The sequence below is a fragment of the Oxyura jamaicensis genome, chromosome 5, assembly GCF_011077185.1.
Source record: "Oxyura jamaicensis isolate SHBP4307 breed ruddy duck chromosome 5, BPBGC_Ojam_1.0, whole genome shotgun sequence".
NCBI lineage: Eukaryota > Metazoa > Chordata > Aves > Anseriformes > Anatidae > Oxyura > Oxyura jamaicensis.
The window spans coordinates 8,179,367-8,197,302 of record NC_048897.1 but is presented as its reverse complement, the minus strand read 5'-3'; the positions used below and the strand labels follow the sequence as shown (position 1 = coordinate 8,197,302).

The following is a 17,936-nucleotide window of genomic DNA, read 5'->3' as shown; positions in this document are numbered from 1 at the left end:
CGGACCATGGAAATCTGACTCTTGTAACCTTGTGTCGTGTTTGGTGTCTCATTCAGGTAACATACAGAAGGCTGGGTGTGAGTTTAACATGCTGGCCTTTCCAAAAAATAATCCCCATTACCAAGTGGGGTGATGCTGTGCTAGTGAGGCTATTTTTGCCTTATGTGCCACTGCTGGTGGGGGCAGACTGTCGGCAACACAGAATGTCACAACTTCACGAGTGAGATGGATCCAAACCATAGGTCCAAACTTACCTGAAGTACGGGGAAGGCTGTGTCTGAATTTCAAGTTTGGTATCACTTGTTATTTTCAGTAACATCTCTCCACCCTAGGTTTAATTGTGAGAAACAAGCCAGGGGGCTCAAAGCCACCTCAGCAGCTGATATGTAACGGCAATGCTATCAATGTTGTGCAGGTGAGAAAATGCCTGAGGTTTCTGCACCAATAATTTCCCGGGTCAAGTATCCTGTCACTATGTACTCACCAAGCAAATGCAGCAGATGTGGACAGATGACAAACTTTATGTGCATGAGTCTGGAAAAGACAAAACCTCTCTCTGCAAGCCAAGGTCTGCAATTTAGGAAGCCATTACTTTCTCTATTTTTAATGTCTTTATTGATACTGGTCTGCACAGACCCCAGCTCCTGGCAGGTCAGCAGCTTCTCACCCACAAACCCCAGCCGTCCCCAGGCCTCCCTCCTGCAGTTGTTCTGCTCTGCTCTGGTGTGGCCCCTCTGCCCCTCTCCACCCACATGTACACAGGCAGAAACCACTGACCACGGTCAGGCAGTCCCCTGACAATACAGCATGTGGGAAAGCTCTTCCACGGTGACCGGCAGCCTCGGAAGGGCTCGGGCCGGAGAGTAAAGGCCGATGCACCATGGGAGAGCACTGAAAGGACATTGAGTTTTCTGAAGAAGGGAAAATGAGCCTCTCCCCTGTGGGTTTTGCTCTGGAGGCCACAAGAGTGAGATTTCTGAATTGGAGGAAGGAGTGGAAGAAAAAGACAAACCATGAAAAAAAACAGCCAGCTGCACAGATGTAACTTTAATTTAGCACATGATCACAGCGATGCTAGGTAGTGCTCTGAAATGAAAATGCTGGGAGACGCAGGGAAAGATGCGCTTCAATATCAAACAGTCTTGGATAGGAAAATTCAGTGTGTCCAGCACAGTGAGACAAACACGTGATGAATGAGGGCGCAGTCAGTCACTGAAGTGTTATGGCAGCCTGAGCCATTGCTGAGAGCCCCAGTGCGCTCTGCCCTAGGGATCCCGTTCCTGCTGCTCTCTCTGTCAGTCCCACGGGGAGGCTGATGGGGCATGGATCCCACGATGAAAACTAATTGCTTTTTTGCTGGTATCATTTTCAGGCAGAGCACTGGTCTGCTCTCACCACACAGTAATTAACACGAGAATGAGCAACTAGCCATGTGGATAGACTTTGTGGAGAAACAGGGAGGAGTGACAGGACTATGCATGTTGTTGGCATTGCGGATTCCTGATGGAATGAAGTATCTGTGTAACCATGGCCTGAGATTTCATCGAAAGGTCTTAGTAGAAATCAGCAAAGCATTCTTCATTTCTACTTCCAGAGGAGAGATGGAGTCTAGTTCTTGCACCTAGAACCTATTTACTGGTGTGAAAATGGGGTTGTAAAGAGAGTATTTGGGTTTGTAACCTTTGTTGTTTTTTCTCTAGTGGCTCCATTTATGAAAGAGAAATATTAAAATGTCTGCCTGTGAAAGCAACTTTCTACCAGGCTCTGAGATGAGTTCCTAAATGTTCTGTGCTGTAGTCTACCCTAGTAATTCTTGATACGCAGTGTATATCTTACCATGCAGGAAATGCAGAGCTGAAGCACATTGAACACTAAGAATTCTTCCACTGTGTCATGATTACGGAAACATCTGTTCTCAATAGCCCTCTTATGATCATGTGTAAAAATTCACTGTCTAATTGTTCCCAATATTTTCCACTTTTAACTCTGACTCTGAACAGTCCAAACTTCAGATGTGTTTCCCTTACCAAGCACTCACCTTACATAGACCTGAAACCTATGTACAGCCCTTACCTTCATAAAAATGCTTCACAAATTCTCACATTGTTTTGGTGTGACATTCAGCTTTGAATGGTTAGACTCTTTATCTGAACTTGGAATTCTGGAGTGTTTCATATTTCACGGTCTGACATTTATGCTTTGTGTCTGTCTCTGGTTTCTGACCTGTAGTGAGAAGACCAGACTATTAAATGCAAGTGGTGCTGAATGCAGAACACGTTCATCTCTCATGAAGATGTTTCATTTTGAAGTTGCAGAACAAAGTCAGAAAAACAAAAAACAACAACAACAACAAAAAACACTTATCATAATGCACACACAATGACTACTACAGAATTTCTTACTGTTAGGATATGTTTTCTCAGGTTTGTGTTTTAAGTCTCTCTGTCTCCCTAGCTTCTAGCAGAACTTCTGCACTATCATCACTGAACGAAGTCTCAATACCAGAATGCATCTCTCTGAATCTTTCCACAAAACCTGGGTTTCTTTAATATGGAATATTCTGCCTTCATGCAGAAAATAGTTTCAGCACTTCTGTGAATGATACAGTCTCTGAAGTACAACCAGCTCTTGTAATCGCAACAAGGCAATTCAGAAAAAAAAAAAAAAAAAAAAAGAGGGGTCAAGGACAAGATGTGAGAGTGCTCAGAACATTATAGAAGTGGAACTAGGATCCCCTCTCTTTTTTTACTCTGTGTGTCTATTACAGTTCTCATTCATATTTATGTCGTATCTTACAGGTGGCAGAAAACTGCTGTTAAGCTTCATAATATCACTGCAAATATGCACGATTTCTGCCCTCTCTGGAAGACCTCCTTGCCTCACTTACAAACTTCTCATTTTGTCTATTCTCAGAAAACAGAGCTTCCCCTTCAATATAAGCATTTGTAAAGAGAGAAGTCCTGAACTGAATGATCGCTTAGGGCTCAAGGGGAGCATCTCCAGTGCTATCTACAGGGGAAACAGAAATGTCGCAGGGTTCCAGGTGCTGCCCCACCTTTGCCATGCATAATTTTACTGCAAACATAAGCAGCCAGTGCCAGTAAATATCTCTCACTCTAACGTGGCATGGGACCAACACTGGAAATGAACTTGCCCCATCCTCAGCACAGGCAGTTCTGGTATGAGCTTAGTAGAGACGGAAGGCGCTTGAAACAATCAGTGGTGACTTAGGAGCACTATAGGAGAAAGTCAGCCCACCAGAAGCAAATTTGTCTGCTATCTAGATATACTAATGAAACACTATAAAAGCAGAGGAAAAAAAAAACAAAGAGAATTGGAAATTATATATTCAGATTTTAAGCATTTATTTTAAATCATGTTTCAGTCCACTATTTGATATTCAGTTTTGTTCTTTGATTTCTGATAATTAAAAGGAAAAAAAATCATTTCTCTTTTGGTTTATATATTGAATCATGCAAGGCATGGTTTAAACAGAATAGCCCTGCTCCATTTTCTGGTAAAAGAAGACAAAGGTCAGCATTTTGGAGGTCTAAATCCTAATTGCTGCAAGTTTCTGACACCAGGTAAACTGAAAAAAAAAAAAAAACCCTCTGCAATAACTTCTGTTCTTTTTGAATGAATGAATGCCTGGTGCTGGAAGGGTGCTGAAAGGTATCTAGAGCCATTGACAAGAAAGGCATTTGAGGAAACTTAGCATTATCTAGGCAATAGTCAGCATCTTCCAAAATTCAGTGTCTCGGCAGGCAGGAGCAGAGATGTAGGTATTTTAACATTAAAAAAAAAAGGTGAAGGGTTCATCCTACTTCTAGGATTTTAGAAGTACTTCTACCATTTTAAAGCTAGCATGGTTAAGGCATGCCTAGTGCTGTTGCCAGCAGCTTGCAAACTGTTTACTTTTGACTTTCTTCTGTATGAAGGACCAGATCAGTGTTGTGGGTGCCATTTATCCTGAGCGTAGAGCAAGCTTCAGGCTTGTGCCTCAAGTGGTTTCACCACCAGGCCATTTGTATTTTGAACAAACTCTCCCATAGTTCAGCTCATGTAAATTGTGCTGCAGTTCCTGATCTCAGTTGATGATCTGTTCTTCCATTTGTAATTCTGATATCTGAACTTTTTGGAACCTAATCACACAGAATTAAGCCATTTGAGGCAATGAGTGTAGTCAAAGCCCATGAAATAAAACCAGGAGCATATATAAAATAAAAGTATTTATGATATGAGTATATAAATTATGATTTTTTTTAATCTTACAAAATTTTAGCAGCCCCCTGGCCAGAATTCCAAAACTGGTGATGAGATGAGAGACAGGTGAGAAATAATAATTTTTCAAGTCAGAGATATTTTTCTGTTTGTGATTCACGTCATTTTATTTGAAAAAAAAAAATCCAGGATTCATCTTCCCCAAAAGACATATATGTATGTATGCATGTACATACATCACAGTGGCATGTATATGTGGTGTGTGTATGAAAAGTATACATATATGTAATTTATAGAAAAGTTACAGAGAAAACCTTATGGAAGAAAAAACTATTTGTATGACTGATGAGTCTAGCACTGAATTCCATAATGGCTTGGGGCATTCAGATAGAGTAAATCATAAATAACAAATCTGTTCTTGTTGGAACTTTAAAACAACTTTGTTATTTTCTCTACTATGTTGCTTTGAAAATTATAGTGTGTTTTCACTGGTCTGCCTTCAACAAGGTTTAGTTTCCATTTATGTGATGCAATTTTTACTCCATTAATTTGAACTTTTCCGGTAGAATAAAAAGACACCCAGAAAAACAGACTGTGATATTCCGGCATTTTATTCTATCTGTAGTGAAGTACAGGCTTCATTTCAATTCCAAGGACTGAGCTTGTAGAAATAGTATGTGTAGAGATAAAACTAAAGATAATATTACACCTGCATTTATAAAACAGAAGTTTTCTGCACATATAAACCCACATTTGCATGTATAATATAAGTTGATTCTTGCTTATGTAATATTTTGCCAGTGTAAGCATGCAAGACATAGGTCAATTGTTAAAGTGATGCATACATGTAACTCGCAAATTCCATTTGATCTATTGTCTTCAAACATGTGAATCTGAATAAATGGCAGCACACAACTTCATATTGTGAGATGGAGAAGCAAACTATGATAAAAAAAATCTCTTCATCATTCTTAAATTTCCAGAAGTCTGAGGTAGTTTTGGACCTTGCTATAAAAACAAAGCATTTTAATGGGTATTGATATATTTGCAATGACATTCCTATACCCCCTTGTCAGAAAGATGTTGACCCATTCTTTTTTATACATTGTTAGTACACTGAAGTTGTATAGACTTACAGCATTTTTAGAGAGACTATAGACTAAGCATGCCCTAACAGTAGAATAAAAAGTGATTTATTTGTATTTTGCAGTTCATGAGAAAATTTTCATATGCAGCACCTGGCCCGTTGCAGATCCAAGTGCAGCCATGGTACTGCTGTGAACGCTACTGATCCTGAGGTCAGTAAACATACCCTGTTGCCTAGAAAAGAGACAGTTTCTCTTGCTGCTGCATAATATGCAGGAAATACACCTGGGAACTGAGAGAATTAAGTTGGTTCTCCTGTAGTAAAGGGTTGGTGGAGACTCAAATTTCCCATTAGATACAAAAGCATCGTACTGTAGTTAAGATACTTCAGTTGAGATACTTTTGAATGACTAGTGAAATAATATGGTGGCTAGGCAGTAACTCCTATCTCACAGGCATTCATCTGGAAAAATTCACTGTATTCTTATTAGGAGACCCTCTGCCATTAAGCTGCTATCTGACCCTGTATGTGAAGTGACAATAATGGTACTTAATGTCCTTTGCGGGTTGCTTGTTTATTTATTACAGCAATGTACATTACCATAATGTATTAACAAGCCTATTTCCAACTGACAAAAAAATTACTTTTTTTTTAGTTTTTATCAGTGAAATATGGTCAGTCATCCAACAATTTGCTTCTTTGGCATACCCTCCACTTGCTATAATGAGGAATAAACCAAGAGTATATCTCAAGAAATATATGGTTAGAAACAATGCTTTTATGTTTTCCATATTTTGTTATTTTTGCCTCAAATCATAGTTCAGTTCAGTGTGATCTGACATGGCTGAAATACTGAACCCCCACTCCTCCAAAGCAGTGTTTATTATAGAAACCCACAAACTTAACCTAACCTAGAGCAGCTTTTCCAACAGTGATATAATTACAGTAGTTATTGTTGCAATAAACCAGATGTTCCTGAACTGGAATGAAAGCACTTCCCCCTGCCCCCTGCATTACATTTGTTACATCGCCTCTTTTCAAGTTTCACATCAGCTGTTCAGAAAGCTTTTCCTTGGTTGAGTGTCATTTACAGATTCTTGCTGCATGAGTCTTTTAGCTTAAAAGAATGAAACACTAGCAAATTTTGAATTTTCATTGCTTTCCTTAAAACCTCAAATGTGACAGTTATCAATGTCACTAATTCTTGCCCAGGGTCAAAGACATTTTTTGTCCTTTACGATACTTTTACTTGGCTAAGAAAAACACTGAAAAAAAACTACATAGCTTTCAGATTGAATGAGTACATTGTTCTCTACAAAAAAGAAATGTTCCCCTCCTCCAAATCGATGGAGTTCAGGCAGACTTCGGGGAAGACATAATTTTACCCCACCATTTTGAGTAACTTGCTCGTTAGGCAATGGGGTAGCTTTGTAGAACAGCATCTTTTTAACTGCTGTATCAGCTGTGATTACAACTGTGAACCATGAACAACCATTCAAAGCAAATAAAGAGCCCATATTTAAAATCCCATCAGAAGATCATAGTTAATCCTACACTAGACCATGAATTATCTATCATTATTTAAACGTTACACTTTCTATATTTTTAACAGTGCATTAGTCAACGTATTTTTAATATTTTCAAGCCTAATCAAGTCCTAACTGCAAATAATATTTTGCCAAGAAAGAAGTGGACTGTGTTTAAACTACTAGGACCTTAGATACAAAAGTTGTATATATTTTACTATATGTGCAAGAAAACCTAAGAGCAATGAATATGAAAAGTCAAGGAGAACAGTTAGCAGATTACTTTATTACACTTACTGTGCCATATAATAATACAATAAAGAAACAAAAAACAGTCTTCAGGTTTTGATAAGTTACAGATAAGTTCTCATGAAAATACAGGAACAGTAAGAATGAATTATCTTATCGACTATCTGAACGTGCCATGGCAATCCTGGAAGAAACCTTTGTAATGTTCAGTTATACGTGCTACTCAGTTTTCTGTTCATTAGTGGTAACCTATTAGTCAACCCATCCCTGTGGTAACTGTATTGTAACGAGGGAGACAAACCAGGGATGAATTCACCCATGAAGTGGTCTGCTAAATTTTCACTTAGTAAAATGTAAATGTTTCTTATAGAAGGAATTTACATGACTCTGAAACACGGTCCAATTTTTCACTGATGTGGTAGGGGATGCAGACATTGTTGGCCTGATTTTATAAAAATCTTTGAAAACAGTCCATAAAATATCTGAGGAAACCCAAGAGGCACCCACACATTTGGAAGCAGATTATAAGACAGCTCTGCTGTGCAGCCACAGTCATCTCCCTGTGTTCAAAAGAAACTGTATCAATTTCACATTTTTTGCCTTCCTAATTAGAATGTGTCAGAGCTGAAATAAATAAATAAGTAGGACCCCTGTCCAGGGAGCCTTGATGTCCTTCCCATCGTGGAGACCGGGAGGCCCCTGTACTTCCTCCCTTGGCCGTGACATGCCCAGTGAATATTTCCACCACCCACACTTCATTCATTCTTTACTCTCCTCACCCACTCATCATTACAGCTGTGCAAAGCATCCATTACAAACCCTGAAGCCATGTGAAACCTACCTTCTTAACTTTGTTATGTGCTTCACACAGCTGGGATTGGTTGGGCTTTGGGTAAATTACCTTTTGAGCCGATCTACCACGTTTTCATGCAAATTTGGGCCCAGGTTAAGATGGATGATTTATGAGTTGCATATTTTGAAAATCACTGAGAGAGTTTCATATCACTGCATTATGCTTCACTGCATAGATCTCTGTCATGTTCATGGTAATCAAAAAAGATATGTATATAGGACACTGTGAAAGGGAATCCCAGATGTGCTCTGTGCATTGCAAACAGTTCCTGGCCTGAAAGACCTGAGAAAAAAAATGAGCTCTTTTTAACTCTTTAACACTTTATTGATTCAAAGTCTAACTAACTCATAAATTTTTATTACATTCCTTTGTTTAGCACATACACATGTCAACAGCGTTTCAATTAGATACGAACTTGTGCAAATAGTTGCCGTAACTATGCTCCCAGACAGGAAGTAGAAGGAAACCCAAACGATGAATTTCAGATTTGGAGCTAGATTTTCTATTGTCAAAATGAGAGATTTATTTGGTTGGTGATAAAGGTCTGAATTTGCAAAATACACAAAAGGTTGTTTTTTTTAAAAAAAAAAAAAGTGATTCAAATGACAGGATTCAATGTAAGAGGCTCTGTGACATCTTAGTCAGACAGTTTTAAAAAAACTAACAGTGAATTTCACGTTTTATTTTTTAAGGGAAGCCCAGACTATTTAAGGCAGGAACACAAAAAAAATCACTTAACATCTCAGTTTGTAACAAAAGAACTTCCTCCGTTTTGGTTTGTGACATGACAACTTTTTATCTGTAAAATGATCTTTTCTCTTTTTTTGTAGTGAAGGAATCCATGCAGAACATCGTGAACACATTGCTAAATCATATTTGCGAAACACCGCTTCCTGCTGATACCCAAATATTAGTGTAAGTGAAATCCAAATGAACTGCTTTAATGTGTGGTAAATGTTGCATTGTCAAGAGGTGATTTCAGTTTGTTTTTTTTTTTTAAAAAATCCTTGAATGTGGACATTTATCAAAGTGCCTTCAAGATAAGTGGTGAAAAGGCTTGAGGCAATTTGTATAAATCCTGAAAATGGCTTGAGCTGGAATTACCCTGGACTTAAGGTCATAATGAGAGAAGTATCGAGACATGGGATGCAGCTGAGCAAATGTAGATATGTACAGGGTACGCAGTTATAAGTGAATGAGTCACCATAGCACGAGGCAGTATCGGGTCTCAATTCACATTATCCTTGGTATTTAAGATAGGTAAGATGAACCACAGCCTATAGGTGCCTCTTTCTTCCCATCAGTTACAAAGTGGATGTGAGCAAACAGCTGATGAGTAGCTCTCTACCTCCACATTAGGTGAGGTGAGTGCCACTCCCAGTGTCTGCTGAACTGGGCTGAATGCCCTCCCCATTGCAAAATTTGGTGGAGGAGGAAGGAAATCAGAACACTCAGCGCTCCAGAGGTCAGCACTCTAGCCTGTGCCACTGCAAGCAGAATTCTTCCCTTGGTCAAGAATCATTAAATAAAAACAGTATGTAAAAGATCGGCAAGGAAACATTAACAGTAAGTGACAAGAGGTGCTCTGCGAAGAAATGAGCCACAAAAGTAAAATAGAAGCAGGCTAGTACTGCAACATCAGAACCCCAAAGTGTACTTACAATAGTCTTTAATCACCACCTTCACCATGTCCATTTGTTACTTGTACTTGTTGAAACATTACATTCGCCTTTACGTAGGGCCTGGTTTTGTTGAAGTGCTGAGCATCCTCATCTCACATCAACATCAACACATTGTAGACTTATACCCAGGGAGAGTTAAAATATGGCACGTAATGTTTCATATCACGTATGTGTGGATAGCTGTGAATCAAGGAAACAATTGCTTTTAAAAAAATGATGTGAGAATAGAAAAGTGATAACATAATGCATGATTTGAGAGCAAAAGCCCAGCTCCTTTGAATTCATTTCAATAGCAGTAAAAAGCGGTGCCACTAGCAGTGCTGTTCTGAGGAGTCCATTGGCATTTCCACTGTATATTATTGATTGCTGCGGTTGGTATCTGTCATTGCAAGTCATGGTGAGCTGCAATTTAGTGTGGGGAAAAAAAAAAAAAAGAATGTTTAAATAGCTGAAATGATGAAAATCCTCTCTCCTCTCTCTGCATCACAAACAAATAAAATACAATTTTGAAATTTTATGAAATATTTGCCAAAACTCATATCATAAACACCTTCCTTTTAAATGAATGGGTAGTAAACAAGATGACCAAGGTAAGCTAGCTTACCTTGGTCATCTTTAAAAGATTTAAAAGATTTGCTCAACACATACAGTCTTTCCTTTTCACAGGAAAGGAAAAGATTTTAAAGATTTGCTCAACACATACTGTCTTTCCTTTTCACAGGGGCTTTTGTTACAAAATGAGAAATACATTACAAGCCTCATTTAACCATAACATTAGCAAAAAAAAAAAAAAAAATCTACTGGCAATTTGTAATGAATGCTCAAGTAAATGATAGTTCATCTATCTGTCCCAAATAGAAGTGTCATAAAAAACATCAGAACTGAAATTTACTCCCACTGAAGTCTGCAATAACATTTCCATTGGCTGGAGGAGGATTTGGTTCCTGGGAAGTTCAGTTCAAAGATGATTATCTTTCTATCAGCAAGTCTAGGAGCAAGGACTCCATGGCCTTCCACATGAACACTAAAGGGAATAAAGTGCTATAAATCCCTGTTTCTGCAATGATAAGTATTCTGGCCCCAGTTTAAGTATATAGAAATAAATTACAGTTATATGAGTTTTAAAATCCTACAAAATCTCTGGGTTACCATATCTGCTATCCTACTAAAGGTAAATCTTCCAAGGCTCTTGTTAAAACAGTGACTTAAAAAGCAGTCCGGGGCCCATTTCAGTGTTTGTTATCATATAGTTCAATTATTTCTGTTACACTTCCTAGATAAAGAAGGTCCCAGACTCTTTGTTTTGGCTATATATAGAATTTGCCAAATTCAGTGTTCATAATCCAGAAATAAAGACTGGTTTATCTGGGAATTTTCAAATAAATTGGATAAGATTGTGACTCTCAATTAATATAATAGTACACCTGTAAGGCTTCCCAAAGCCGATTCTAGTTTGGCCTGGTAAATAACCAGTCTTTCAAAAATCTCTGATGGCTAAAGGTAGTGGTAAAGTATTTTGGTCATGCATGTCAAGCATATAAGTCAAAAGTAAGCAGATTTCTTCCTGGTTCTTCATCCTTTCTTGTGTGTTTTATTCACAACTTTGCATTACTTGAGATGACTACAGTTTTGTACAGCTTTGAATGGTACTCTACACATGGCTGCACACTTTTGAGCCACTGCTAAGTGAAATTCAGCACATCGTAAGTAGTTCGGCTTGGAGAACAGGAGAGTTAGCTAGTGGGGGGAATCAGTTTTCCCTGCTGACCTGCTCTCCATTCACAAGACGCTTGAACCCCGCTGTCCTGAGCACATGAGGACTCATGTAATCAGAATAAGATTCCTTGTTCTCATTCCCAGAATCTTTTCAGCAAACAACAGGACTGAAATCCCCCTCTCCAGGCTCCTCCCAGAGCTGTGCACCACGACTCATGCAGACTGCCTACCTCTCCTTCAGGTCTGCTTCTGAGCTCTCTCTGCTTTTGCATCTGCTCTCTCTGTTCTACATACAACTGTGCCCAAAACAAACTCACCAAGGCTCCCCACCCAGATCTTTCAAATTCCTAGGCAACCTTGCATTTGCCTTTGTTTTGGGCAGAAACGTGTGCTGAACTGTCTTTTACAGCTCAGAAGAGAAAGGCGGTGGTTAAGCCTACCATTTTCAAAAAGGCTTAACCCAGCCTGTAACAAAACCCTCAGTAAGGATGTAACCACTTCACAACTGTGTATGTGTGTGTGTGTGGTATGTGGAAAGGAATTTGCAGAAGAAATGGCCATCCTTCCCCAAATTTCCAGCTGGACAGGAGCCACAATCAGGATGAGGATAGTTTAGTTCATTTGACAGTTGCACATAGGAAAGATGCATAGTCCTTAGCAGTTTATTTCTGTTAGACTGGAGATACTGGTGCCCTTATGGTTTCTACTTCAGTGCACTCTCCAGCTTTTTTGTTCTGAGCTGACAATCTGAGCACCAGTGTGGAAGCCAAGGAGGTCACACTAGATGTGAAGTTTGGGTACTCAGCGATGCAGATCTTCTGGGCTGGAACCAGCCTCCACCTGACCAGCTTGGAGGGTGTGGAAGAGCGTTTCCTTGTCTGCACTTGTCTGAGTTCACAAGCCAATCTGTATTGGCAAGCCTTTGCCTTCCTGAGACCATGAGATTTGGTATGGTTGGATTATCTATGGAGGTCTCTCTGCTGATGCTTTGCCTTAAAAAAGTCATTTATACTCTGCTCACAGATGCATAAAATATTGCTTACTGAACTCGTGTGTGTCATGTATGTCAATACCCAATAATGCTAATGTTGATCTAAATAAGACAGCGTTTTGTAACCTGGGTCAGCTTGTGCGTGATGTGTTCAGTGGTGGCAGGAGGAATTCTCCAAAGCAATGTAGTCACTTGTTAGCAGCAGACAAGTTGTGTGAAGGAAAGGAGTGGTTAGGAGGCGCTCTGTAACCTGGCATCTTCTTACAGAGTTTAAGTTAAGGTGGGTTATCACACGTAGGCAACCCTAATCCCTTTTAAATGAAAGTTCTGTTTATAGAATATCAAGGTCAGGATTATAAATCCCGGAACAAATCACCAGGTATAATTAAAAGTAATAATGCCAGTTATATTTTCCAGTCATTCTCAGTACTTTAAACTCATTCTCTGTACTCCTTGGACTTCTCACAGGTAAGTACAGATAGCATCTCTGTGATCTAATAGTAACCCGTTTACTATAGTTCCTTTGTTTTTACTACTAGCTTGAAATACATACCAGTGTTACACATTGTATATGGAATAACAAACTAGTTAATTCTTTCAGTTTTGCACTGCTATGTTCAACAGTGCTTCAGAAGTATTTCCAAAGAAATTTCCAACCTTATTTACCTTTTGTAGATAAATTCACTTTGCCTTTTTCATACTGTTTTTTGTGGACAGTTTCTAGCAGTCCTCTTCAGTTCTCCAGTGAGAAATTCACAGGAACAGAGAGGTTTCTCGACATGTCACAAAATATTTCAAAACCCAGAATCTATTTTATCTTTATCACATAGCTTTGCAACAAAAAATCTGATTCTGAGAGATAGTATACTTTCATCAAGGAAAGACAACGAAGCAAAATGACATCAACTAATCTTCCTATTAAAGAGGTAGCACTTCATTTTAAATTGAATACTTGTTAATGACTCCCTATAAGTAACTTTAAAAATAACTGAATTCACTTTAAAAAGAAAATGTTTCCTGAAAAGAAAAACAGAAAAAGGTGTTAAGTTTTGGCAGTGTTAACTAGAATATATGTATTCTATCAGAATGGCCAATTACAGTAGTATAGTCAGTGGTATTTAACTAGCAGATATTTGGTATAGTTAAAACAGTGGCTTGTAACACAACATACATGAAGCACAGTAAATAGTGAGACTAGTACAGAAACGTCCAATTACAGAGGTTTATCAATTGCAGTAAAGCTGCATATAATTTTGCTTTGAGAAACACACCAGGCTGGAAAAAGGATAATTATACTTTGCAGCTAGAGAACAATTTCCTGACAAGAATCTAATTTACATTAAAAATTGGGCTACATTTTTTTGTTTTGATTTTCCACTGAAGGTGTAGGGAATAAGGGAATACAGACTTGTTTTTTTCCTCATTATTTGGTGGTCCTTCCTTGAAACTTTCCAAACCAAAGCCATTTCTCACATCTGGTTGGAACACAGATCTTTAAGACATTCAAGTAATTCAAATCAGATGTAAAAATCTAAGTTACACTATATGAAATTCAAGAAAGATATAGTTCTTACAGGGTTAGACAAGTCTGCAGTATGGCACCTCTTTTAATCAATAACAGTCTCAGTTTCAGTTTATCTGTAAATATAATACTATAATTAAAAATGATCTACTGCATTAATTATTTCAATACCCAGTGTAGCAAATTACCAGATTAGTGACACTTTACATCTAAAATATTCTTAGCAATTTCTTACCACTTTACATGGCAATATGGTCTGTATCAGCTCGTAGTTCCAATGGAAAATATTGAAGATCACTAATATCAATAAGCACTTCCTTATCTCAGCCATTTGTAACTGCTTGTATTGACTTCAATTACATTCCAGCAGTTCAGTGTATACCCAAATGGTAGTCATTAATTTCCACTAACTAAGGCACAGCTATACATAATTTAAATTGTTTCCAATAAATGTTCAATTAATGTCTGTTATCTGCATTTAATTTCCATTGATTCCAGAAAGCTACTGTTGAGTTTAATTGCCACCATAATGAAAACAGTTTACCATAAGTGTCATTGGGTCTCCAGTAATACCACTGGACAGCTACAGGGACAGATTTCTCTCTTACTGTCAAGCAGTAGGGAGCAGTGCTACACAGAGATCGCACTGCAAATCAATGACTAAAAACCCAAACAGCTGCAGCTGAAGTTGACCAAAGAACAGTATTTACCTCAGCAATAAATGCATGCTTTTCTAGGATACCATTCCAGATGGCCAGAAAATATTCTAGAGGTTTCCTTAGGTTTAGTATGTGAAAATAAAGGGGAATTACAACAGACTGTTGAAAGAAACACAGCATTCTGTCTTGATGTGTATTCCACTTGGTTAAAAAATGATACCTGACAAAGAGTTCTAGACCAACAGAAAAATCGGTGCAACTTGTTTAATCCTTTTTTTCCCTTTTTTTTTTTTTTTTCCATTTTATTATAATTTAGTCCATACAAATACTTTGGCTGACCAAGGACTGTGAAGAAAAAAAGAAAAAAAAAAAAAACAAACTTAGTTTTAGGACTGTTTCAGATATTTTTGGATACTATAGGTTCATAACAACACCTTCAAGTAACTCATTGAGCTTGGACCATTTGAACATATTGTTAGGTATTTTACATTAAAATCAGTTACATTTAGACTCTCAGAATCTGCCAATTCATGAGAGAAAAAAAAAACAAAAAGCAATGGCTTAAGAGTGATGATTTTGTCTAATGTTCCTTTAGAAGAGCAAAAAAAAAGAATCAGCTTGCTGAAAATTAAATGTTACTACATTTTCAGAATGACATTTCCAATTTAGCGTTGCAAATATTTTTTCTGTACTATTTCAGATTGAGATCTAGATGAAATATTTAGCTTTTATTCGAACAAATCACTTGACTGACCAATATCATTTCATTCATAATCATGCTTTGTAATTGCTTTCTGGATTCTTTTATTGCCTTCATTAGGACTGGAAGTAAAACTCACCCCTAAGACATTCCCTGAGATGAAAAATATGTCTCTCAATGAGCTTCAGTTAATTAGAATATTTTTTCATTATCTTCACTTTCTGAATATGTTCAAAGTCTTATCCAAAGTAGAGTTTATTAAAATAGACCAGTCATAAATGACTAAAAGCAGAGCTTTACTGTCAAGAAATTTGTCTCAGAACGGAAGGATTGCTGCCTTCTAGCTATGAATAATGTTAAGGTCTGTCCTGCCAGTCAATATGGACCTCCTGTACAAAAGTTGCCACACATCCCATATTTTAGTATGGTCTAACCCCTTCTCTGCTATGAAATGACAGTAGAGCATGTCTTTCCCTATGTTTTTATTACAGCCTACTGTTCTTTATCAGTTCTGCATTTGCTTAGAAAATATAGCACACATAGGCTGGAGAGGCACAAATTACCATTAGATCTAGGATTCCCAAAATTTGAAGACAATCCTGGGAGCTATTTATAGTGAACTGCTATTCTATTGTAGTGAATGGTCATCACTTATCACCAATTTCTCAGCACAGGAAAATGTGTGATTATCTCCACTGTCCCATATCTGCCCTCTTGTATCTACTCTGCTCATCAGAGAAACAGGGATCTTGTAGACTTGACAATCCTAGTGTCCTGTAGACCTGAAATCTGTAGTGTCAGGACATTCTTGAGAGAGAGAGAGAAATCCGAGAGAAAACCCAGATTTTTCTGGGTTGCAACAGTTGTAACATGGCTAATACACAATCAGGATATGCTCCCCACATAGCAGGCACCACAGGGCACCCAGTCCATCCAGTCCCTGCAACACCATGGACCTCCTGATTCCACAAGTTCACCCCAGGCAAGAGCATGAGCTGCTACGGCATTAGGTACAGGGTGGTGCTTGGGGGTGAGGGAAATTCCAAAACAAATTCCTGCCCTTCTTTCCAGTTTATGAGAGGGAGTTCTTGGGGTGGAGTAAATTAAACAAAGGAAACAACATTAACAAATCAGTGCAATTTTTTTGTGTATTCCTTCTGGGGCAAGAAAAGGTGACCTCTTTTGGATCTTACTGTGAAGTCTGGAGCATAAAAGAAAGGACAGGTTTTAAAGACTGAAAATTCTGTTTTGTAAAATACCTTGACACCAGTATTTTGTGGGGAAAAAAAAAAAAAAAAAAGTATACTCAGATATCTTACCAAATGGCTAAAACCAAAGCTTTGGGGCCTCAACATTTTACCCTGAAACTGCATGGCAACTGGAAGAGCTTGCAGTAGGCAGACAATTGCCACATCTCTACTATTACACCACAAAGAGAGAAGAGTGGAGAGAAGTCTACTTTTTTCCTTGAGAAAGGTCACAATATCTCAGTTATTGGCTTCCCTGTTGCCCCTTCACATCAGAGAAAAGCTACACCGCCTTGTTTCCACTGATTAGTTCCTCATCCTGCTAGGAAAAAAAAAAAAAAAGGGGGGGGGGGGGGATGTAGAAAGGACAAGCAAAGGGCTGAACAAACCAACGAACAAATTAACTCATTTGTTTTGCGGGTGGAAACAGTCTAAGAAGCAATACTCCATCTACACCCCACAGGAAGTTCAGCTCTGCTGTGGCTTAGAGCACATCACTGCACCCAGGTCAAGAGGTGACAAAGTCTTGGGCAATAGTTAAAAACTTTGCATCTGAAACAACAGTGACACCTCTAAGAACCAAACCCAAATGTTGAGGGTAATGGGCTACAGGTTAAGGGACAGAGCATCCAGGAATTGCTGAGCCTCTCAGGCAGCTCTGAAATGCAAACCTGCATAACAAGGAGCTTATGCACACCCTGTAGAGGACTGATACTGTTAAGAGCTGATGCAAAGAACTGAACAAAGGAAACCATTTTGCAATGCACAAAAAAAAAGGAGGAATTTTATTGGTCTTAAAGAACTTATCTTCTGAAACCTTATCTTTTAACTATTTACACAGACATCAGTAGTGACAGATATTATCTGTGCTTCCTTTTGATTCCTTCCCTTCCATGCCAACATTACCTCTGCCAGCTCAGGTCTAATCCTCTCCATCTAGCCCACTGTCAGCAAGCCTCTTGTGAAGCACTCTTCAACAATTTTATGTAGAAGACAGAAGCTGTGTGATTTCTGGTACATCAGAGTTTACATCTGCTCTCGAGTGTCCCAAGTATTCCTGAGCGCATTTATGACAGCAAACAGTCTTCTAAAGGTCTCCATCCACAGAGAAGATGAGAAGATGTTAACTATTTCACCTTAGGATCTCTCAGAAAGAAAGGAAGAGTCATTACATAGCAGTGGCATTTATCTCAAGTATTGACTGAAAATGAGCCATCAGTATTTCATGAAAATCCTCTGTAATAATGGAAAAAACAACAACAAAACAAAACAAAACAAAACAAAAAACAGATAAAGCAAGTAAACCTTAATTTATTTTATTTCTCGTTCTTCTGAGATCTTCCTATTGCCTCCTATTGCCTCTGTTTTTTTGTTTGCTTGTTTGTTTGTTTTTCTGTGGGTCAGAGGTAGTCTCAACCCACAGCCATGTTTTAGTCCCTCTCTTCATAGTATCGAATACTAACCAGCTTCTCTTCTATGAGTA

The 17,936-nt window shown here is 38.4% G+C and overlaps 1 long non-coding RNA gene across 4 annotated transcripts in view; it reads left to right on the top strand.

The window, feature by feature from the left end:
* LOC118168296 overlaps positions 1–17,936 on the top strand; it is a 287,029-nt gene that overhangs the window by 233,067 nt on the left and 36,026 nt on the right. For all 4 annotated transcript variants that reach the window (XR_004751473.1, XR_004751474.1, XR_004751472.1 and 1 more), the window contains 2 exons: positions 5,432–5,519; positions 8,767–8,851. This is a non-coding gene — a long non-coding RNA (uncharacterized LOC118168296). The remainder of the gene's footprint in view (positions 1–5,431; positions 5,520–8,766; positions 8,852–17,936) is intronic.